This window comes from Callorhinus ursinus, unplaced genomic scaffold (genome assembly GCF_003265705.2).
Source record: "Callorhinus ursinus isolate GAN/ISIS: 27379988/994484 unplaced genomic scaffold, GSC_fseal_2.0 scaffold91, whole genome shotgun sequence".
Lineage (NCBI taxonomy): Eukaryota > Metazoa > Chordata > Mammalia > Carnivora > Otariidae > Callorhinus > Callorhinus ursinus.
Window position 1 is genome coordinate 43,976 of NW_027397153.1, and position 23,826 is coordinate 67,801.

At 40.9% G+C, this 23,826-nt stretch overlaps 1 long non-coding RNA gene across 1 annotated transcript; it reads left to right on the plus strand.

Annotated features, from left to right (window-relative positions):
* The first annotated feature begins 17,015 nt into the window (after positions 1-17,015).
* On the plus strand, positions 17,016-17,674 carry LOC112817799 (uncharacterized). The gene is made up of 2 exons (XR_003206474.2): positions 17,016-17,211; positions 17,406-17,674. It is a non-coding gene; the product is annotated as an uncharacterized lncRNA (long non-coding RNA).
* The last annotated feature ends 6,152 nt before the right edge of the window (positions 17,675-23,826 follow it).

Here is a 23,826-nt window from a genome sequence, read left to right on the forward strand (position 1 = left end):
ACATCCTCATTGATTCACGTAACCTAAGATAGTAGAAGGACACCTTCCTAAGCCAATATGAAGACTCTGTTGGCTTTTCCTGGACCTTCATGGGACAGGGTTGTTTTGGAATGCAAAGGCACCTGGGAGAATTTGGATAGTAGTGATGCCTGGGCATCTGGAAAGATGATAAGTTTCTTGGAATAGTTATTACCTCCCTGTCAAAAGCCTAATATTTCTAACAATAAGAGCAAAATGTTGCAAACCAATGACTGATCCTGGAGAGAAAGGAGTGTCCATGGCGCAGAGCGCTCGTCCCTGGGGCACTGCCTTGTATTTTCATTCTTTGGACTGGCCTTATACCTCATAAATCTGTCAGTCATTTCAAATAAAATTTCTGTTTGTGTTGGGCAAACCATTTCCAGCATTTTTATATGAACTATCTGGCAAGCTGGCGAAACAATGGGGACTGTATTCCACATTGAAATAAGGAGAGAAAATGAGTTTTTATCTTAACTGATCATTTCTTTGCTACCTCTAAGGCTGCACACCTATTAAAAAGCTAGTGTCACATTTCCTTCAGTTGGGAGAATTTAAGTTGAATCTTCTCATTTGGGTTGCCATCTGGTGTGCTACTAACAGTCTCAGAGAGTAAGAGGCCATCTGTTAATACTTTTTCCAGGAAGCTTTTTATAGAGCAGTGAAGTGGCAACTCTCAAAAACACATTGTAATGACTTACAAGATCTTGGTTATATGTATAAGTTGAGGCTGATATTTTATTTCTACCAACAGTACTTTCTTCCATTGAGCAGAGACAGAGGAATCAATAAATATGGCATATTTGCATGCAAAAAAAAATGCTTATCTCTGATATGTGGGGAGCCAGAAAGTTAACAAGTTATTGGTCTTACGGTATTTCAAAAGGAAGATTGTAAAGTCATACTGAGAAGTAATAATAATGATGACGATGTCGATGCTCATTTACTGAATGAACACTTGCTGTCTTCTGGCCACTGTGCCAAGTGCTTTACATCCATTGTCTTATTTTCTCCTCACAATAACCCTGAGAAATAGTTACTGTGTGATTTACAGATTAAAAAGAATTGGTACTCTGGGGCGCCTGGGTGGCTCAGTCGGTTGAGCATCCATCCGACTCTTGGTATTGGCTCAGGTCATGATCTCAGGGTCGTGAGATGGAGCCCCACACTGGACTCTGTGCTCAGGCAGGAGTCTGGCTTGAGATTCTCCCACTCTGCCCCTCCCCCCACTTGAGTGTGCATGCACGCTTTCTCTCTCTCCCCCCACCCAGATAAATAAGTCTTTTTTTTTTTTTGATAAATAAGTCTTAAAAAAAAAAAAAAGAATTGGTGCTCAGAGAGGTCAATGACTGGCCCACGGCACAGAGCTCATAGTAGCCAGAACTTGAACAGACTGTTCTTAATTTTTTTAGACCCCAAAGCCTGTGCAATAGCTATTTATGAGCTATTCTCTCTCACTGTCCTGTGCAAGTTAGACCAATATCTTTTTTTTTTTTTTTTTTTTTACCAGCTGGATACCAGCAACTAAACTTTCTATTACTAGAAGTAAAGGTTTAGATAAATTTGATCCAGGACAGCTGATGATCTGGATTGATGACAGTATGGGTCAGCATGGGTTAGGTTTTGATATAGTTACAAATAACCCTCAAATCTCAGTGGCTTAGTAGAGAAACATATTCATTGTCCATGCTACATGCCTGACAGCTCACAGGAATTCTGCTCATTATGATCACTCACACTGCTGGAGCTTCCATTCCGATACAAACTTCAATGACCACAATGGCACCAGCCCCTCCTTACTTCCTTGCACATTTCATTGGCTCAGGCAAGAGCTTGGCCAGCCCAAATGGGAAGATACAAGTTAAATTCTCCAAATGGGTTGAGGAATTTCAATCCTACCACGAGTGTGACCAGAAGGAGGAACGCCGAAGTATTTGGAACTAGCTCTAGTTACCCACTGAAGCAACTTACAGTAGTTGATTGAAAGCCTACTGATTTCTGGCCCTTCGCTCAGTGAGAATTGATGGAGAAATGTCTATTTAAGTCCTTTGCCCAGTTTTTAATTATTTGCTTTTTTGCTATTGAGTTTTAAGGGTTCCTTACATATTTTGGGTATTAACTCTTTATCAAATATATGGATTACAAATATTTTCTCCCATTCTGTTTGAGATTACAATAAATGGTCCTAAAACATACCTTTGCATTGAGTGGGCTACAATACATTCCCATTGCCTTGTTGTTGTTGTTGTTCTGATGTCATTAATTGTTCTTTAGGATCACACCTTGTCCAAACCAGCCTCTTTTCTATTCACTATCAGATTTCTCTTCTGCATCTACATTCTATAAATGTCAGAGGATACTGCTATACACATATCATCCCAGTATCTTTTTTGTATAATTTGGATTTCCTCCAAAGATGATTTTGAATCATATACAGTTGACCCTTGAACAATGCAAGGGATTGGGGTGCCGACAGCCTCCCCTGCCCCTGAGCGGCCAAAAATCCGTGTAACTTTTGACTCCTGCAAAACTTAACTACTAATAGCCTACTGTTGACTGGAAGCCTTGCCAATAACATAAATGGTCGATTAACACATATTTTGTATGTTACATGTATTATATATTATATTCTTACAATAAAGTAAGCTGGAGAAAAGAAAATGTTATTAAGAAAATCATAGGGAAGAGAAAACACATTTATAGTACTGTACTCATAAAAAAAAAATCCACAAATGAGTGAATGGTGTAGTTCAAGTTCAAACCCGTGTTTTGCAAGGGTCAACTGTAATTGAATTTTCTTTTTCTTTTGTTAGTATCCCATTGTAGCCCACTCAATGCAACTTTCAATTTCAAGTATGTTAAAATTTTTGCTCTTAGTATGTTTCCAGTATATTCAAAGTAGACTTTCTTTTTGTATTTGTGGTAAGCTAATGGTAGGGGGATTTACATCATGGCAAAGTTTAAAAGATGACTTGAGAGGCACTTTGGTCGGGCTATTGTGTTCATCAGGATACAGGAATGAGGCATATACAGGGGCCCTTCTTAGACAAGTCAGCTTGCCTTTGTTAGACAATATGACTTTTGGAGGATTGGCAAACTAAGGAATAATATTTAAACTATTTTATTCTATTTTTGGTATGTTTTTCTTTTACACTTACTGTTTACTTCTTAAAAAAACACACTTCATTGCGTTCTAATTGACATACACAAAAGCCGTACACATTTAATGTAAAAAGCTTGATGAGTTTGGAGACAAGTATACACCAGTGAAACCATCACCACAATCTATACCAGGGACATATCCATCACCTCCAGAAGTTTTCCACTATCTATTTATTATTTTTTATGATACGAACACTTAATACAAGATCGCCCCTCTTCACAAATTTTTACGTATGAAATCCAGTATTGTTAACTACAGGCCCTATGCTGTACAGCAGATCTCTAGGACCTCTTCATCTTGCAGAACTAAAGCTTTATACCCTTTGACTAATAACTCCCTGTTTCCCCTCCCCTCAGCCCCTGGCGACCACCATCTACCCTTTGCTCCTATGAGTTTGACTATTTTAGATTCCTCATTACAAGCGATATCATATAGTATTTGTCATTTTGTGCCTGGCTTCTTTCACTTAGCATAATGTCCTCCAGGTTCATGCATGTTGTTACAAATGGCAGGATTTTTTTTTTCTTTTTAGGGGCTGAATAATATTCCGCCCTATGTATATATCCCTGTTATGAACTGAAAGTTTGTGTCTCCCCCAAAATTCATACTTTGAAACCTTAACTCCTAATGTGATGGTGTTAGAAGGTGAGGCCTTGGGGAGCTAATCAGGTCATGAGGGCAGAGCCCTCATGAATGGGGTCTGTGCCCTTATAATAGGGACTCCAGAGAGTTCTCTTGCTCTCTTTTTGACATGTGAGGATAGGAGTTGACTGTGACCTGGAAGAGGGCCCGCACCAGAATTCAACTACACTGGCACCCTGATCGCAGACTTCCAGCCCCTGGAACTGTGGGAAATAAATTGTTTAAGCCCCCCAGTCTGTGGTACTTTGTCAGAGCGTCCCCAGTTAACGAAGACAACCATATTTTCTTTATCCATTCATCCAATGATGGACATTTAGGTCGTTTCCATACCTTGGCTATTGAGAGTAATGCTGCAATGAACATGGGAACACAGGTATCTCTTTGAGATCCTGATTTCAATCCCTTTGGATATATACCTAGAAATGGGATAGCTGGATCATAGGGTAGTTCTATTTAACTTACTGAGGACCCTCCATACTGTTTTCCAGAGTGGCCGCGCCAACTTACATTCCCACCAACAGTGTGCAATGGTTCCCTTTTCTCCACATCCTCGAAAAGACTTGCTATCTTTTGTTTTGTTCTGTTTTGTTTTGTTTTTAATAGTAGCCATCCTAATGGGTCTGAAGTGACATATCTCACTGTGATTTTTGATTTGTGTTTCTCTATGATCAGTGACATTGAGCACCTTTTCATATACCTGTTGACCATTTGTATGTCTTCTTTGGAGAAGTGCCTACTTAAGTCCTTTGCCCAGTTTTTAATTATTTGCTTTCTTGCTTTGAGTTTTAAGGGTTCCTTACATATTTTGGGTATTACCTCTTTATCAAATATATGGATTACAAATATTTTCTCCCATTCTGTAGGTCGAAAATGTCTTTTAATTTTGTTGATTGTTTCCTTTGTGTGCTGAAGCTTTTTAGTTTGATGTGCTCCCACTTGTTTAGTTTTGCTTTTGTTGCCTGTGCGTTTGGTTATCATATCCAAGAAGTCAGTGCTGAAACCAATGTCAAGAAGCTCTTGCCCTCAGTTTTCTTCTATGAGTTTCACAGTTTCAGGTCTTACGTTTTATGTCTTTAAACCATTTTGAGTTTACTTCTGCATGTGGTGTAAGATAAGGATCTACTTTTACTCTTTTGCACGTGGATATCCAGTTTTCCCAACACCATTTATCAAAGACACTATGCGTTCCCCATTGCGCATTCTTGGCACCCTGTGGAACGTCAGTTGACTGTATGTGTGTGGATTTATTTCTGGGCTCTCTATTCTGTTCCATTGGTTTATGTGTCTGTTTTTATGCCAGTATCATACTGTTTTGATTACTGTAGCTTGTAATATATTATGAAATCAGGAAGTGTGATGCCTCCAGCTTTGTTCTTGCTTAAAATTGTTTCGGCTATGTGGAGTCTTCTGTAGTTCCAAATATATTTTAGGGTTGTTTTTTCTGTTTCTGTAAAAGATGTCATTGGGATCTTGAGAGGGATTACACTGAATTTGTACATTGCTTTGGGTAGTATGGCCATTATAACAAGATTAATTCTTCTACTCAATGAACAGGAGATATCTTTCCATTTCTTTGTGTCTGTTTTAATTTTTGTCATCAGTGTCTTACGGTTTTTTTAGTGTACAAGTCTCTTACCTCCTTGGTTAAGTGTATTGCTAAGTATTTTACTATTTTTTATTATAAAAGCAATACATATTCCTTGCTGAAATTTAGGAAAATATAGCAAAGGTGATAAAAAGGAAAAATCACTAATAATTGCTAACGATCCCGTTAAAATAAGAATCACTTCAGCATCACCGCAAACAACTTGTAGTTCTTTTGGTATGCTCTGCACACCACGCTCACCCTCCTAACAAATCAGGCCCCTTTATGTGCGGTGGCAGAAACTTGTAATATTTCTTCAAGACGCTTATTGAAATCCATAGATATATATTTATTTGTATATGTATTTATGTTGAATACAACTGCTGCACCAGAATGTAAATGCCAGGAGCACAGGTTTGTGTTCTTGTTCACAGTTGAGTCCCCAGAGCTCACTAGAGTGCTTGCCACATAATCGGTGACTGATAAATATTTATTGAAGAAATGAATTATATATATACGCATATATGATTTCAAATCATATAATTGAACTTTCTTCTATTAAAATATCACAGCATTTCAATTTCAACTATGTTTTACGATTTTTTGCTTTTAGAATTTCCCAATATATTCAAAACAGACTTTCTTGTTACATTTGAAATAAGCCAAATGGTGGAGGTGTTTATATATTTTAAACATATATATATATATTTAAAATGAGATTATATTTTAGTACTATTTTGTAGCATGCTTTTTCTCACTTCACCCTGTATTGTATCTTACTTAACAATATATGGTATTTCATAAGTATTTTTCTTATAATTCTCATGTTTTTGTCAGATAATTTTTGATGGCTGTGTGGTATTTTTTCTTAAAGATAAGCGGACAAAGATTTCTTTACCACGTGCTTAGTGTTGCCTATTTATACTGTTTTCAACATTTTGCTCCTATAAATACCGCTGTGTATTATGCATACTTTCCTGGGAACAGTTCTGATATATCCACTGAATACTTGGATGTTCTAGATCAAGGTGAATGAATTTCTTTTAAGGCTCTTGTTATATGGCCAAAGTGCACTTCAGAAAAGTTGCACTCATTTATATCATCATTCACACTACATTATGGGAGTGTGCTTATCTCTGCATCCTCACCAAACTCACGTAAGTCTTTTTACTTTTTGCCAATTTCATAGAAGAAAATATGTTTTGCCTACATTTCTTTGTTTCCTAGTGAAGTCATACATTCTTTCTCTCCTTTCCTCCCCCCTCCCCTCTCTCTCCCACTCTTTCTTTTGCCATTTGTAGTTTTTCTGCCCATGTCTCTTGCCAATTTTTTTCCTTCTGTTGGGGTCCTTTTTTTCCTGCTTGTTTGTAAGAGCTCTTTACATATTAAGGTTATTGACCCTTGTCTGTCACATATTACGTTCCCCCCTCAAATTTGTCATTTCTATTTTATTCTTGTTTATGGCCATTGTTGAAATACATAAATTTAAAATGATTGTGTAGTCAAAACTAGGAGTCTTTTTCTTTACAGCTTCTACCTACTCATGCTTAAAGAATTATTCCTTCCCCTAAGATTAAGTATTCACCTTAATGATGCCCAACTTATTTTACCCCGGTGGTTAAACATTTCACATTTAACTGTTTAATTCATAGTTACAGGGTATTTATAATGATGTAGAGGAAGAAAAACAATTTTCCCTCTACCCTTCTAGTTTCTTGGCTGAGAACCCCTTATATTAAAAAAGACAGATTCACAGAAGAAAATAAACAATTTTAATTACATGTGTGCGCATATGGGAGCCCCACAAAGATATGAGACCCAAGAGGTGGCCAGACTATTGAGATTAATAAACCAGCCTGAGCTATGGAAGGGGGTAGGGGCCTGCGGCTTCAAAGGGGTGGGGCAGAGGCAACTCACAGGAAGGTGAGAAGAGAAGATGTTTAGTAAAACCAAATCTGCCCTGTCTCCTGCAGATAAGTCTCTAAGATGAAAAAGGGATCTCTGGTAATAGCTCTCTTCTTGGTACAGGCCATCTTTCTAATGTAAATTTCCTTTACAAAAGGGTCACTTCTACTCTGTTTTCAGAGCCCCTTCTGTGCCTGCAGTGTCTTAAAATAATTAGCTCAAAATAATCCTTATGCCAAAGCGGCATATTTGGGGGTGGTATATTCTGCTGCCCTCAATAACATATAGTGCAAGATACTGATTCACTCTTTTTTCCCCTCATATTTAACCAATTCTACCAGCTCTCCTTACTTACTTGGATTTCACAAGCTTTTTACTAAGGTGGGAGCTTCTTCCCAGTATTCTAAAGGTTTTATTGTGAATGGGATTTTCTTTTAACATTGTATTTTCTAACTTGTTATTGCTGGCATACAGAATACCATAACTCCTGTACATTTAATTTACAACCACCTAACTGATTTACCCTAGTAGTTCTTAGAGTTCATCTCTTGCATTCCTAAGTAGAAGGAGAATGTGATGACATATTTCCTTTATTTTTCTTGCTCTGCTATGCATATAGCTATGGATAATTATACACAATTGGGATCATACAAAACAGAAAATTTTCATATATATCTCCATTTAAAATAGTGTGAGTGTTTCCTCATTGATACCCTATTACTTTAAGAGAAACCTAAGTTTAATATTTGCATAAAATTCCACTGTATGAGATACAATATGATTAAAAAAGTTTTGTTTCTTTAAATTTATTTCTTAATTTAACTCGATTTTGAAATGATTCCAGATTTGCACAAATTTGCAAAATAGTCCACAGAATTCTCATATAGCCTTCACCCAGCATCCTTAAATGTTAACATCTTATGTAATCATAGTCCAAGTATCAAAACCAGAAAATTAAAATGATGCAATATTATTAAACCAAGGTCTAGAGATTGATAAAAACCAAATTGATAAAAACAATTTTATTAATTGTTCCACTAACATATTTTATTTTATTTTATTTTATTTTATTTTATTTTATTTTATTTTATTTTGCTCCAGCATCCAATCTGGAGCACACATGGCATGTAGTTGTCATGTCTCCTTCGTCTTTTATGAATTGGGACAGTTCTTAGGTTTTACTTTTACTGATTCTGAAAATTTTGAAGAGAACTGACCAATTATTTTGTAGAACATTACTCAGTTTTGTTGCCTGAGGTTTCCTTGGTGAAATTCAGATTTTGCATTTTTGGCAAGAACACCACAGAAGTGGTGCTGCGCCCTTCTTAGGCCACCATGTCAAGAGGAGCCTGATGTTACATCCCAATACCAATGATGGTAATGTTGATCATCATTGTTTGCCAGGTTTCTTCATTGTGGAGTTACTATTTTTCCCTCAGTAATTATAAATATCTTATGGTAATATATTTTGAGACTATGTAAATATCCTGTTTCTCATCATACTTTTTACCCACTAATTTTAGCATCTGCTGATGATTCTTCTTGAAGTAATTATTACTGTGGTGTTTGCCAAATGGTAATTTTCTATGTCCATCATCCCTCCTAGTTATGAATTGAAAGAGCTTTCCTTTCCCTCTCATTTATTTATTCAATCGTGTATTTATCTCAGTGCGGGCTCATGGATATTTATTTTATACTTTGGGTTATACTCTGGTACGACTTAATTTTGTTGCACTTTGGCCATTAAGTGCTCTCTCAGGTTGCCTCCTCAGTCCCATTGGCATGTCTCCATCCTTTTATCCTTTGAGCATTTCCTACTTTCTGCTACTACAAGGTACTCTAGGCTCATCTTGTACATTTGCTGCCCCAGTCCATTCCTCCAAAGATAAGAGTACTTAGAAATCAAGATCTGGGCACTAGGTGTGCTCATTGCTACTGGGGCCATTGCTTCGAGGTCCTTCCAATGGCTAGAGCTAGGAAGTATATGTGTGTATATACAGATACACACAGATATGCATTCAGATGTATATTGTATTGCTTGCTAAGGAAATATCTTTATAATCATACTTTATTAAGAACACTTACTAGGGGGTACCTGGCTGGCTCAGTTGGTGGAGAGTGCCGACTCTTGATGTCGGGGTCATGAGTTTGAGCCCAACGTTGAGTGAGGAGATTACTTAAAAAAATGAAATCTTTAAAAGAAAAAAGAAAAGTTATTAGGCACTCATGTATGTGGATTTTAGAAGTTGCCTTCCCGACACCTATCAAGATGGTCGTATAGCTTTTATTCTGATGTGAATACTATTCATAGGTTTTTCCAATAATCAAACACCTATGTATGCCTACAAAAAAACCCTGCCCAGTCATAGTAAACTAGTATGTATTATTCTTCAGGAATTGCTTTGCTAATATTTTATTTTGAATTTATGCTTCTATATTCACAAATTAGATAGGGCTTTTAGCTCTCAGTTTTGGTGCTTTTTCAGGTTTGGATATCAGAGTGAAGGTGGCTGTATTAGTTTCCTGAGGCTGCTGTATCAAGTAATCCCAACCTGGGGGCTTGAAACAACAGAGATGTATTCTTTTGCAGTTCAGAAGACTAGAAGTCTGAAATGAAGGCATAGGTACGGTTGGTTCCTTCTGGCGGCTCTGAGGGAGAATCTGTTCCCTGCCTCTCTCCTGGCTTCTCGTGCTTGTCATCAATCCTTGGTATTTCTTGACTTGCAGCTGCATCCCTCCAAGCTCTGCCCCCGTCTTCACATGGGCTTCTCCTGTGTATCTGTCCGTGTCCTCTCCTCTTCTCATAAGGACACCAGCCATTGGTTTGGGGACTTATCCTAAATCCAGAATGATTCCATCTTGAGATCCTTAACTGATTACAACTGCAAAAACGCTACTTCCAAATAAGATCACAGACAGGTTCCAGGTGGACATGAATGCGGGGGGTGGGGCATTATTTAACCCACTAGAGTGGCTCAGTCAAATTAAGTGGATAAAACTTTTATTTTATTTTATTTTATTTTATTTTATTTTATTGTTTACAGTTTAGAACCAGTTTCCTTTCAGTCATGGTAACCTCAAACCTGAGTGTGAGGTCTTTACATACTACATTTCTGACTTTAAATCATTGCTGCTTAGGTACCATATTCTAGTTTTTGGTATCCCTTTATTGTTTAGGCTATTGAGTGCCTCGACCATCTTTATGGTTTTTCCCTTGGCTAATTGTGTTTTGTCATATATAAATCTATAAATCACATGTAATCATATAATTCAAAAGTGTTTATATGTTAATCTATGCAGCAGGGTATGTTTGTGATATAGATAGATATGGTTATAAATATTGGCATCTGGTAATAAGCCGACATCTGGTGTGTAGTACTAACTTTTTATTAATTGATTTATGTTCATAATTGGCTTATGCATACTACATAAATATCACTCTCATTTTTGTTTAAAAAATTAACCTTACATTTGTGATGGCTTTAATAGGGATTAAACTGCTCTAATCAGCTCTCATCATTTTAAAGAGCTGCTATTTTCACTACATGCCATAGAAAGGCACCTCAACTTTCAGTCCTGATACCGTCCCCAGAGGGGCCGTTCGAACTTGTAAGATGTGTTGAATTTCAATGGGCATATAAGTCTTCTGCCAGACCTAGGGAATAACCTGATGAATGCCAAGAAGATCAAAGAGTGGGAGTTTGGCAAGCTCTGCAAGGAGCATGTGTGACAGAAGAGGAAATGGGAGGGGTAGTCAGTGGATCAAGGCCAACTTGGGGGGTGGCCATTCTGTGAAGGATTTGCAGGAGGGGAGTATAAGCCCCTGCCCTCTCTTGCAGAGACCGATTGAATGTTCTAAATCTTTTCTGCCTTTGGTGTGGTCTACATCCAGCCTTGTTAGCAGGGCTGGTGACACTTCTCCCTCACCCCAGAAGATTATGTCCCAGTTTATAGCCTTGAGCTCAGGAGACTATAGGAGACAACAGGAAATACAGGAGAGAAACCTATGACTCCTGGAGGCTCATCTGGCTGGAATGGGAATTTAATTCCACCTACCTTAAATCCTTCCAAACAGAAGAGAACCAGTCAAGAAGGAGAAACTGAGTCATGTACCTTCTTTGAGCATTCCTGCTCCACTTTTTAAAAGAAATACATGGCACGTGCTCAATGTAGGTTTGGCGAGTACCTCCACAGTACCTAGCACAAAGCTGCACATGGTAGTCACTGGCCACCATTTTCCTTAGCAACCCACCGGGTGCCTACCTGAGTGATCTCGCATGATCCTCACAACAAAAGCAGATGACACCAACCTCAGAAGCCACTGTGAGGCTCCAGGGATATAATCCGTGTAAACCACTTACTGTAGTGAGCAGCTATTACGAGGCTAATTTTATAGGTGAGGAAGTGGAGGCCCAGAAAGGTTAACAAACAACTTGCCCCAAGTCATACAGTTCGGAAATCCGAGCACTGGGATTCCAGCCTGACTTTATCAGGCTCAAAGCCCATGCTTTCCCCAGCGTCCTATGCTAGAGGGAGATGGCTTAGCCAGTATGGAATAAAAAGACTCTTTAAAGGCTGTCTACCCCGGGAGCACATTAAGCTGCTTATTTGGCTGTGCTATTTTGCTAATTAATTTGGTACTTGCTTAAAACCAATGCAGAATGATTGTGGTGAAATTTTAGAGTTTCCAGAGGAGAGATTGTTTACATTTGGCGCAGCGGCGCCAGCGAGGGAGAGGAAAAGAGATGGAGGAGAAAGCAGGCAGAGGCCTTCACTGTATTGCCACGTGCCTGGTTTTCAAATTAGACATTCCAAAGTCTTCCATCAGGGTGGTTTGGTGTATCCGTCTAGGCAGTTTTCCACTGCTTGGAAAAGACACAAAAGCTTTTGTTCATCATGAAAGAATTTTCTCATTCCCACCTACAGTAATTGCCAAGAATGAAATCTGTTACAGTCATTCCAGAGAAGAATGATTGCCTTTCTTTGCCTAACGCCACGTAGTAGATTCAGGGCCAGCTTGAGCCGTTGCAGAGTCCCCAGCTTCCGGTGGGGGGCAGCGATGCTGTGGTTTAAGAGTTTCCTTTTAGCTCAGTTCTGTCTGGGGATGGTCCAGGGTGCTCCAGCCACCATAAAGAACTGTGTGCTTTTGAACAGGGCCATACACCTCCCTTGCTTTTCAGATGTGAAATCCGAAACCCACATAGAAGGGATTTGCTCTGTGTCCGGCACACCACCGGTTAGTGGTAGAACTGGAACTTGAACCCGGATCTCCTCACTTTGGTGGGAAAACTGAACGGAATCCGACCTCACTGAGGAACGTTGAAGGATGCAGCTAATCATATGTGCTAGATAAACCGTCTAGGTTTATACGTGCTAGGGGAAACCGGAGGAGGACCCGATAAAGAACTGGGGAGAACAAAACGTCAAAGTAAGCCTGATCATTATGGAAAAGAGTAGGTCAGAGTAACTACCGTCAAGGCCACTACTAATGTAAATTGAATATCTGCTGCTTACCAAACGTTGGATGATGTAACACAACTGTAGCTTTCATTCCATATAAATAGAGCTGAAAATCCACTACAGCTTTTGGAGCCACTGGCTAGCTCCAAAGGGTGTGCATTCAGGGTATTCGCTCTTTTCAACAGTACAATCAGCTCATTCTATACCTAGGAATCCATGGGCTCCTTTGGGTCTCAACTTTTTTTTCCTTCTCCTCCAGCACATCCTGGCCAGTTCATTGCCCTGCGGACGGCCTTTTCACTAATTGCCTGTTTTCTGTTAAGGACCTGTGAGATTTTTCAGGTAAATGAGGGAGGGCTTCCATGGAAAGAAAACATAACCAAACATATCTTGCCCCACTTTCCCAGCCTGTAGCATTCTCTCAGTCCCATCATCTGTGAGTTGGGAATAATATTTCTGGTTTTTCGGGTGCCAACTACCCCTTGCTGGATACTGGGGAGTCCTCACTCATGCAAGAATTTTTGGACATTGGGACAAAAGACATAGGCACTCACATGTGTTGTGGTAGGGTGAAAAAACAGCTCCTTGAGACATTGGGTCCTCCACGATCCCTGGAACCTGTGTTGCCTTATTGGAAGAAAAGGTCTTTAGCGATGGGAGGAAGTGAAAGATCTTGAGATGAAGACACTTTCCTGGATTATCTGGGTGGGCTCTCATTGCAGTCACGTGTATCCTCATAAGAGGGACACAGAGAGAAGGTGATATGAAGATGGACCAGAGAGAGATTTGAAGGCGCTGTTTTTGAGGATTGGAGAGATGTGGCCATGAGCCAAGGAATGCCAGCAACTGCCAGAGACGGAAAGGGGCTAAGAACAGAGTGCTCTCTGGAGGCTTCGGAGGCAGTGTGGTCCTGCTGACACCTTAATTTCAGACAATTTCAGACAAGTGAAACTGACTCCGGACTCCAGACTCCAGAACTGTGAGAACAGACATTTCTGTTGTTTACACCACTGAGTTTCTGGTACTTTGTTAGAGCAGCCGCGAGAAAGTAGTACAGTTGATTAGTCACACGATAACCTGCACAAGGATTCCCCAAGGAGAAGAGCTTACGTTCCTTTTTGTGGGGAACAACAGCATTGGGTGCTTGTTGTCGTGAGGGGTGGAGATGGGGTGGGGGTTCGTGCATGGACGTGGGGCCATTCATGGTTGGAAATTCCCAGTGGTGCCCAAGGACAGAGCACCTGACTGGTGCAGACATGGGGCAGAAAGGAAAAGAGGAGGGATGGGGCTTGAAAGCTCTCAGCTGCCCCCAAATCAAAATGTAGTTAGAGGCTTCATTTCCACTGACCATAAGGTTGTTGTGTGTCAAGTTAAAAGAGTAAAGCCTTTAGAACAGGGCTTGGGGAACAGTGCTCAGCACAGATGAGTTGCTAATAAACATTACCCATTATTACTTTTTACCATTTTGAAATCACTTCCCTTTTCAGTTTCCCAAGCCAGTACTGGAGTCCTCACAAGTCTGGTTCTGAAACTCCCCATTCCCGCTACACTTCCTCTCCAGGGTGATTGCATCAGTCCCTATGGCTTTCGGTGATACGCAAATTGACCTCTGCCAAGGACCTGTCCCCAAGCTCCAGTCTGCAAGATTGGATTCCCTACTCACCATCTCTCCACGGAGCCCTGACCAGCATCTCAGGCTCCACGGGTCTCCTAAACTGACCCCGGGGTCTTTCCCTGCAAAGCCCCTGCCCTCCAGGCTCCCCACCTGATGCAGTCACACTGCCACCCTTCCTGTTGTTCCAGCCAGGAACCTGGAAGTTACCCGTGGCGCCCTGCAACCACTCCAGCCATCCCCAAGCTCAGCTGATTCCATCTCCTCTCCATCCCCACCAGCTACTCCATTTCAGCCCCTTAAAGGGCACCGGGCCTGGAAACTCTATCTGAAGTCCCCAAGGAGACCTGCACACCAACTCACATCTCGATGTAAGTGGTCCTGGCTGTATTTTAGAATCACTTGGCTTTGTTCTTTAAATTATTAGGCCCTGCCCCAGACAGAGATGGTCAGAATCTCTAGGGTGGGGCTCAGACATCAGAAACTTTTAATCTTAGGTGATTCCAAATGCAGCCAAGGTGGAGGACCACTGTGTTAGACTTGAGGTGAGAAGCTGGACCCTGATGCCAGAGCAAATAAACAGAGGAGATGGTGGGCTTCAGCTCTGGGTTAGTACCACACACTTTCCCAGCAGCCAGCAGTTTTGGCTGCGGTGGCCCAACAGTAAACAAACACCCTTTTTCTTTTCTTTCTTTCTTTCTTTTTTAAATTTCGCTAGTGTTTTATTTTTTTTTAATCTTTTAAAATTGTGGTTAAAAAACACAAAACATTAAATTGGCCACCAATCATTTTTAAGTGTATAGTTCAGTTGTATTAACAATATCATATTGTTGTGTAGCAGATTTCTAGAATGTTTTCATCTTGCACAATTGAAATCCTACGCCTATCGAATAGCAAGTCCCCCTTCTACCCTCCCCACATCCCCTGGTAACCACCATTCTACTTTCTGTCGCTACGATTTTGACAACTCTAAGTACCTCCCAGACGTGGAATCCCACAGTATTTATCTTTTTGTGCCTGGCTTATTTCACTTAGTGTAATGTCCTCAGGGTTTCATGTTGTAGAATGGTTCAGAATTTCCTTCCTTTGTAAGGCTGAGTAATATTCTGTTGTTAGGTATTCTGACGGTCAACCAGTTGTCCAAAGTAGTTCTAACAGTTTACACTCCCTCCAGCAGAATATGAGAGTTACAGTTGCCATGGAGATATTCTCAAGGGGGTTAAGGTCAGTGAGTTCTCTATGGTAAATATAAAATGTTCTGTTTAGATTTAAAGAACATTTGTGTACAAGTTTTTGTGTGGACATTGTAGTTTTCATTTCTCATGGACATATGCCTAGGAGCAGAATTCCAGGGTCAGGTGGTAACTCTATGTTTAGCTTTTTGGGGACTGCCAGACTGTTTTTCCAACCGCTGCACCATTTTACGTTCCCACAGGCAGGGCATGAAGGTTCCAGTTTTCTACAACCTCACCAATACATGTTATTATCTTACTTTTTAATTATTTCTATCCTAGTGGGTGTGAAGTGATCTCTCATTTTGGTTTTGATTTGCATTTCTCTGATGGCTAATAAGGTTGAATATCTTTTTATATGCTTATTGACCCTTTGTATATCTTCTTTGGACAAGTGTCTTTCAGGTCTTTTGACCACTTTAAATTGGGTTGTCTTTTTATTGTTGAGTTGAAAGAGTTCTTTTATATATTCTGGATAAATTTCCCTTATGGATTTATGATGTACAAAATTTTTCTCCTGTTCTATGCATCCACTTCTGTCTCTTCACTTTCTTTTTTTTTTTTTTTGAGAGACAGAGAGAGAGAGAGAGAGAGAGAGAGAGAAAACACATAAGGGAGAGGGGCAGAGAGAGAGGGAGAGAGAGAGAACCTCAAGCAGATGCCGGTGGACATCCAGTTGTCAAAGCACCATTTGTTGAAATAACTATTATTTCCCATTGAATGTTCTTGGCACTTTTCTCAAAAACAAAGGTGTCTTCAGCTATATGGGCTTATTTCTGGGTTCTCACTTCTGTTGCATTGATCTGTGGGTCTATCCTAATGCCAGGACCACACTGTTTTGACTGCTGATAAAGGCAGTAATTTCATACTGTAGAATAGAAGACTGAGGAGATCTACAAAGATAGTGGGAAAAAAAGATGGGTGGAGTGGGACAGTTTCCTGGTAGTAGCCAAGAAGTGAATGGCCTTCAAGGTGCATAAGAGAAAACTGTTGAAAAGAAGTGGGGTGATGAGCACCTCCATAGAAAAATACAGTCACATTATCTTGGAAGCATTTTAGGTAAGACATCCAAAATATTAGGCAATGCTGAAAGATGGGAGAGAAGAGAATGAAACAAGGAATGAGAGTGGCTATAGGGCAGCACTTGGAGGAAACACCTTCTGCCTGCCAAGTGTGCAGATGATGAGAAACGTTGGCGGGTCAGTTCAGGAAACTCTTGAAGGGGTTGTTGAGAAAATGCCCACTCTCTCCAATCAGAGCATGTTGGTTTACCCAGCACCCCCACCCCCCAGGGAGGAGCCAAGAGTGGTGCTTTGTGATGTCTAAGCTACCACCCACCTGCCCATATCCCCTAGCTGAACAAACAAAGCCAAAGGGTGTGGCTCCTCATTGTACTGGTAAGGGGTATTTTACAGTCTGGTCAGGAGCTCTGGAGAAGACCACCTGGAGGCTTCAACATGGCTAAAGTTACCAGGAAGCCAGAGAAAGCTGGCGCAGTTATGGAACAACCAACCCCAAGCACAAAACCACCCCAAGCACAAAAAGAAAGAAGAGGACGAGCCAGTGTCGACCCAGATCCGTAGATAGTGGCAAGGTGAGACCACCTCACTCAGGTTCCTTCTCTTCTTTCCCATTGATTCCCCTCCCCCAAGACTCCCACCCTTTCCTTCCCTGGCATAAAACCCCTCATTAGCCTTTGCCCCTCCTCATGAATCCTTCCTTTCCATTCAGTCCCCCATCGTCTTCCAACCTATTGCCCTTCTGGAATCACCCTGTTTGCCCTTCCAGGTGAAGAAGATGCAGAGGGGAATGAAAAGACTGCTTCATACAAGTTCGAGAAAAAAATCCTCTCGTTCTAGTACAACAAGTCCAAGAAAGGTGAAGAGAGTGAAAAAGGCCAAGAAATTTCGGCCTTTAGCAAAGAGTGAATAGTAGCCTAAGTCCAAGGCACTAAGGCCAGGGCTGGAAAGACCCTACAATGGCATATCACCATCCTACAAGATATGACACCATCCTGGAACAGAGATGGTATTGATTAAAATGAAATCAACAACTTTTGAGAAGCCCCTTATTCCAGGAGGTGTGTGTGTGTGTGTGTGTGTGTGCGCGTGCACGCGCACACACGCAGGTTCTCTGATCATGAAGAACTAGGGAAAGAAGGGAAGAGACAGGTTGTGAGAAGGGAGAAGGAGAGGTTCTGGACAGTTGGGGGCTACAGTGACAGGTCCACCGTTGGCCAGACATTATTGATAAAGTGTGGTTGAGGACTGAACATTGAAGACAAGCTTCCATTCTTAACATTTACCCCATAGACGAGAAGGAAAAAGTGCTTGGTGTGTGCGTGTGTGTGTGTGTGTGTGTGTGCGCGCGCGTGTGCGTGTGTGTATGTGTGTGTGTGTGAGAGAGAGAGAGACAACATCCATGTTTAGATTGCCAGAACCTGAATGGGGAGAGGTGTGAGGGGTGTTGGGTAAAAGGGTCACCCCCTAATAAAAAGTAGACAAAGAAACTACCTTTAGGCCACCTACTTCATAGCAGTGTTTGATTTCCCCCACAGTATGCAGGAAACAATAAATGCCCTCAGAAGAACCCTAAATGCATCCTAATAAAAGTTATTGACAGCACTCCCAAGGACTAAAATGGTGTTTAGATGCCACCAACCCAACACAAATGAGGTCCCTTTCTTGCTAAGAAAATTTGGGTTGGAGCAGTGTCCTGTCAGGTTAAGGAAACCTTTGTCCAATCATTAGCTGACCCTTAAGCTAAAAGAAGAGGTACTTTAGTGGCTACACACAACAAAGAATAAAAACTTTACGGAGTTCGTTCAGCAAAGTCACCAAACCACCAAACAACAACGTATCCCAATAAGTGGATATCCACATTCAATGAAGGAAATTCAACCCCTCCCTCATACCATATGTAAAAAATAAATCAAAGACCTAAATATAAGAGCTAAAACTATTTAACTCTTAGAAGAAAACATAGAGGTAGATTTTCATGACCTTGGACTAGGCAATGGTTTCTTTTATATGACACCAAAAGCACAAGCAACCAAAGGAAAAAAAAAATAGATAAATTAGATGTCATCATGATTAAAATCTCTGGTTAATTGTAATTAAAATCTTTGGAGAAAATATTTGCAAGTCATATGTCTGATAAGGATCTAGTATTCAGAATATACAAATGACTTTTTAAACTCAAAAAGAAAAGATACGTCAATTAAGAAATGGCTAAAGAGGGATGCCTGGGTGGCTCAGTCGGTTAAGCATCTGCCTTCGGCTCAGGTCGTGATCCCAGGGTCCTGGGATCGAGCCCTGCCGTGGGCTCCCTGCTCGGCGGAGAGCCTGCTTCTCCCTCTCCCTCTCCTGCTCCCCCTGTTTGTTCTCTCTCTCTGTCAAATAAATAAATAAAATCTTTAAAAAAAGAAATGGGTAAAGGATTTGAATAGCTATTTCTCCAAAAACATACAAAAAGGACAGTGAACTCATGAAAAGATGCTCAAGATCACTAAGCATCAGGGAAATGAAAATCAAAACCGCAGTTAGGTACCATTTCTAGACATTTCTAAACACAATTAGACACCCACTAGGATGGCTGTAACTTTTTTTTTTTTTAAATGGAAAATAACAACTGCTGGTAAGGATATAGAGAAGTTGGAACCCTCAAGCATTGCTCTATGTAATGTAAGATGGTGCAGCCAAGGTGAAAACTAGTTTGGCTTTTCCTCAAAATGTTACATATACGGTGGCTATATGACCCAGCAAATCCAGTCCTCTGTATCTGAGAGAATGGAAAACATATGGCCACCCAAAGACTTGTACACAAGTGTCCATAGCGGCATTAGTCATAATAGTCAAAAAGTAAAAACAACCCAAACATCCATCAATTGAAGAACAAATAAACAAAATGTGATCCGTCCATACAATGGAATATTATTCAGCCATTAAAAGCAGTGATGTACTCCTCCATGTGACAACATGGATGACCCTTGAAGACACGATGCTAAGTGAAAGAAGCCAGACAAAAAGACCACATACTATATGAATTCATTCATATTATATGTCCAGAAAAGGGAATCCTTCACAGGCAGAAAGTAGATTAGTGTTGCTTAGAACTGGAGTCGGGGAGGGATGAAAGAGGGTGGAGGGGGTGACAGCTAAAGGGTACAGGGTTTCTTTTTGAGGCGATGAAAATGATTTAAAACCAACTGGGGTGATGGTCGCCTGGATCTGAATATGTTAAAAACCATTGAATTGTCCACTTTAAAAAGGTGAATTTTATGGTCTGTGAATTACATCTCAAGAAAGCTGTTAAAAAATCAACAGGAACCCTCAGTTTGTTTCCTATATGGTGGCTGGAGGGGAGGTGGGGGGGGATGGGGTAACTGGGTGGTGGGCATTAAGGAGGGCACGTGATGGAGTGAGCACTGGGTGTTATATGCAACTGATGGATCACTAAACTCTACCTCTGAAACTAATAATACACTATATGTTAATTGAATTTAAATATAAAATAAAATAAAAAATCAGTAGGAAAAAATCTTTGGCAAGAGTATACTCTATTGATTTAGAGTCTTGTGCCAAGGTTCTGGTACATCTAGACCAACAGTCCCACTGGACTGTTTCCAATGGGGAAAGAAGGCGTTTCCAACAAGGAAATTGGGGTGCTATTACCAAAAGATGGAGGGATGGATGCTTAAACCCCTCCCAAGAATTATAATTTTACTTGCAGTAAAATCCTAACATATTACCATGGACTGCCAGGCCCTAGATGACCCGTTACCGCCTGCCTCCCCAATGTCACTCTTCCTTTTCCTCCGTCTCCTCCTTGCTGTTCCTCAGACAGCCTAAGCTTGTTCCTGCTTCGGGGCATTTTTATCAGTTGTTTCCTCTGCCTGCACTGCTTTTCCTCCAGGTCTTTGCAGGGCTTCCTCCTTCTCATCATTAAGTTCTCAGCTCAAAGGTTATCTCAAGAGATGCTTTCTCTGACCACCCTCCCTCCAGTTGCTACTTTGTCTTCATAGTCATTTGTCATTATTTGATGACATTTCTATTATGCTTCTGTGTTTACTTCTGTCTACCTTTCTCCCTTGATAGAATGTAAATCTCATGAGATCAGCGACCATGTTTGTTCCATCCGTCATGGTAGTCCCAACATCCAGCATGGGGTTTAGCACATGGTACAGTCTCAGGAAGTGTTTGTTAAATGCACAAGTAATTTAAAAACCCCAAAGTTACTGAAATGAACTTTCTACACCATACGCTATCACCTTTTTTGGACATGGGCAATGGAAGGGAAGATGGGTGGTGAACAGAACCCCAAGGAGAGGAAGAATTAAGACGTTCAGAGCTTGATCATAATTGTTGTATGGAGTGATAGTACCAGAATTTCCCGAAATCCATAAAGAAGAGAAATCGGTGCTCTGAATGGGACCTAGACAGCCATTCTCTGGGATGCTGTAGCCCACCACCTTCTCTCCCTCTTTATTTTCACGCTGTCAGGTATCATCCTCTGTCTCTGTCTCATTAAGGTCCTGGCAGCTATATGTTTCTTTGTTCCTGAAAGCACCCATCCACATCACTCTGCCTGGGTCAACTCTAATTCCTCTCCCTCTTCAAAATCTTTCCAGTTCGTGTTGCCGGGTATCAGCATGCCCCCAAACTTGTTTGCCATCCCTCTCTTGGAGGCATCTGTCTTCTGTAAGCTTCTACCGCAACAGAGTCCGAGTGTCTAGGGCAGTCTTTGAAATGGTTACTTGTGCACGTCTCAGAGACTCCAGCCAAGCTGAGAAAGGCAATACAAGAAGGTGTGTGACAGATGACAGATTGCTGCTGCTGAGTTGGTCCTGAGTCCCTGGCCAGCCCTTGGTGCTGAGTGAATGAGTATCATATGTCCCACCTGCACCAAGGGAATTGCAACACAGAAGCGCACCAATTCATGGCCAGTCCAGAGCTGAATGTCTCCCTGCATTGCACTGCTTTGCTATCAGCAGCTTGCTCATGCATGAATAAACAGAGTTGCTGGCTCCGCTCAAACCAGGCAGCTCATTGTGAAGGTGGGAATGTGCTGGGGCTGTCTGTCTATTCTGGGAGGGACTTCAGGCCATCCACACAACTAGAGGAATGACTACTAAGCAATGGTCTTGGTGTTTATAACCATTTAAAGGCACATTGCCTTTTTTTCATTCATTGTTTTATTACATTTACAACTTTTACCCACATACTGTTTTATTACGTAATTGTGGCCTTGCTATGAATATATATTTTTATTCTGCTTTTTTAATATTGTTACATAGGCATTTTCTATTACATATAATTTGTCAACCTATCGTCAAGGTTGTATAATATTCCATCTAGCATAGTGGTTTTCAACCAGGGGCAATGTTGTTGCCCAGGGGATATTTGACAATGTTACAGAGACATTTTTTTAATGGAGGTATAATTGACATATAACATTCTATTACTTTCAGGCATATAGCATAATGATCAATATTTGTATATATTGCAAAATGATCTCCACAGTAAGTCTAGTTACCATCCATCACCACACAAAATTACCAAAAAATTCTTTTCTTTTTTCTTGTTGTTGTGATGAAGACTTTTAAGTTTTACTCACCTAGCAACTTTCAAATATGCAATACAGTTTTATTAACTATAGTCACCATACTGTACATTACATCCCTAGGACTTACTTATTTTATAACTGGAAGTTTGTATGTTTTGAAATGGGTGAAGAGAGTCAAAAGGTACAAACTTACAGTTCTAAAATAAAGGAACATTGCTTTTGGATGCAACCCGTGAGGAGAGCCTGGAGCCAGGAGGTCCTTACCCCAAAATAGGCTTCCCCCTGTCCCAGCCACTGGGACTTGGAGACCCAGAGACAGCCCTGTTAAACCTTAGGTGTACAGATGAGATTGTGGGAACGTAGGTTGAAATCTGATCTGGGAAGAGAAGACAGGAAAGTGGAGGTAAATAGTAGCCCAGGTTTGCAAGGCCCAACACCGAGTCATTCCCTCTGAGGTTGCCCCCCCCCCCCGCCCCGCCTTGATGGAAATGAATTACTTTGGTCATCCTGCCCTGGTGCCCATTTCTGTCTTCAGTGTTGGGGAGGAGTCCACGGAGGAGCAAGGCTTCCTGTGGGCAAGTCCTTGGGGCCACTGGCCATTTGTTCTCCTCTCTCTTTCTCCCCCTAAGGATTTAGCAGGCTTAGTACCACACTTAGACCCATGCGAGAAGAGCCCCACTCTGATTCCTGTGCTTTAGAGGGCCTCACTTTGAGGAGGAGACAGTCGAGTCAGAGATATGTGCCTGCCCAGGGCCGTTGGCCCCCTTCTAGACCACACAGTAGATACCTGGGAAGCTGAAATTCCCTGCCTGCTCCCCCTGTTTGTTCTCTCTCTCTGTCAAATAAATAAAATCTTAAAAAAAAAAAGTGAAAAGATAACCTACAGAATTGGAGACAGCATTTGCAAATAGGCCTGATAAGGAAGTTGGATCCACAATATAAATAAAAGTCTTACGTTTCAATAATAAAAAGATAACCCAACTGATTCCATTAAAAATTTCAACACAGAACGTTTATGAATGGCTAGTAAGCTCATGAAAAGCCCTTCGACCTCACTTGCCATTAAAGACATGTAAATCCAAACATAATGAGAGGCCACTTCACACCTATTAGAATGGCTCTAAGTTTTAGAAATGGGTAATAGGGGCACGTGGGTGGCTCCGTCAGTTAAGCGTCTGCCCTCAGCTAAGGTCCTGATCTCAGGGTCCTGGGATCGAGCCCCACATCGGGCTCCCTGCTCAGTGGGGAGCCTGCTTCTCCCTCTCCCTCTGTCTCTCCCCCTGCTTGTGCTCCCTTTCTCTCTCTCTCTCTCTCTCTCAAATATATAAAAATCCTAAAAAAAAAAAAAAAGGAATAGGAAATAACATGCTGGTGAGGATGTGGAGAAACTGGACCTCTCACACATTGCTGGCGGAGACATAAAATGGCACAGTCTCTTTGGAAAATGGTTTGGCAGTTCCTCAAAAAGTTAAACGTAGAGTTACCATATGATCCAGCAAGTCCACTCCAAGGATATACCCAGAAGAATTGAAAATATTTGTCCAAATGAAAACCCGTACACAAGCATTTATAGCAGCATTAATCACAGTAGATGAAACAACCTAACTGTCCATCAACTGATGAATGGATAAACAAAATGTGGTCT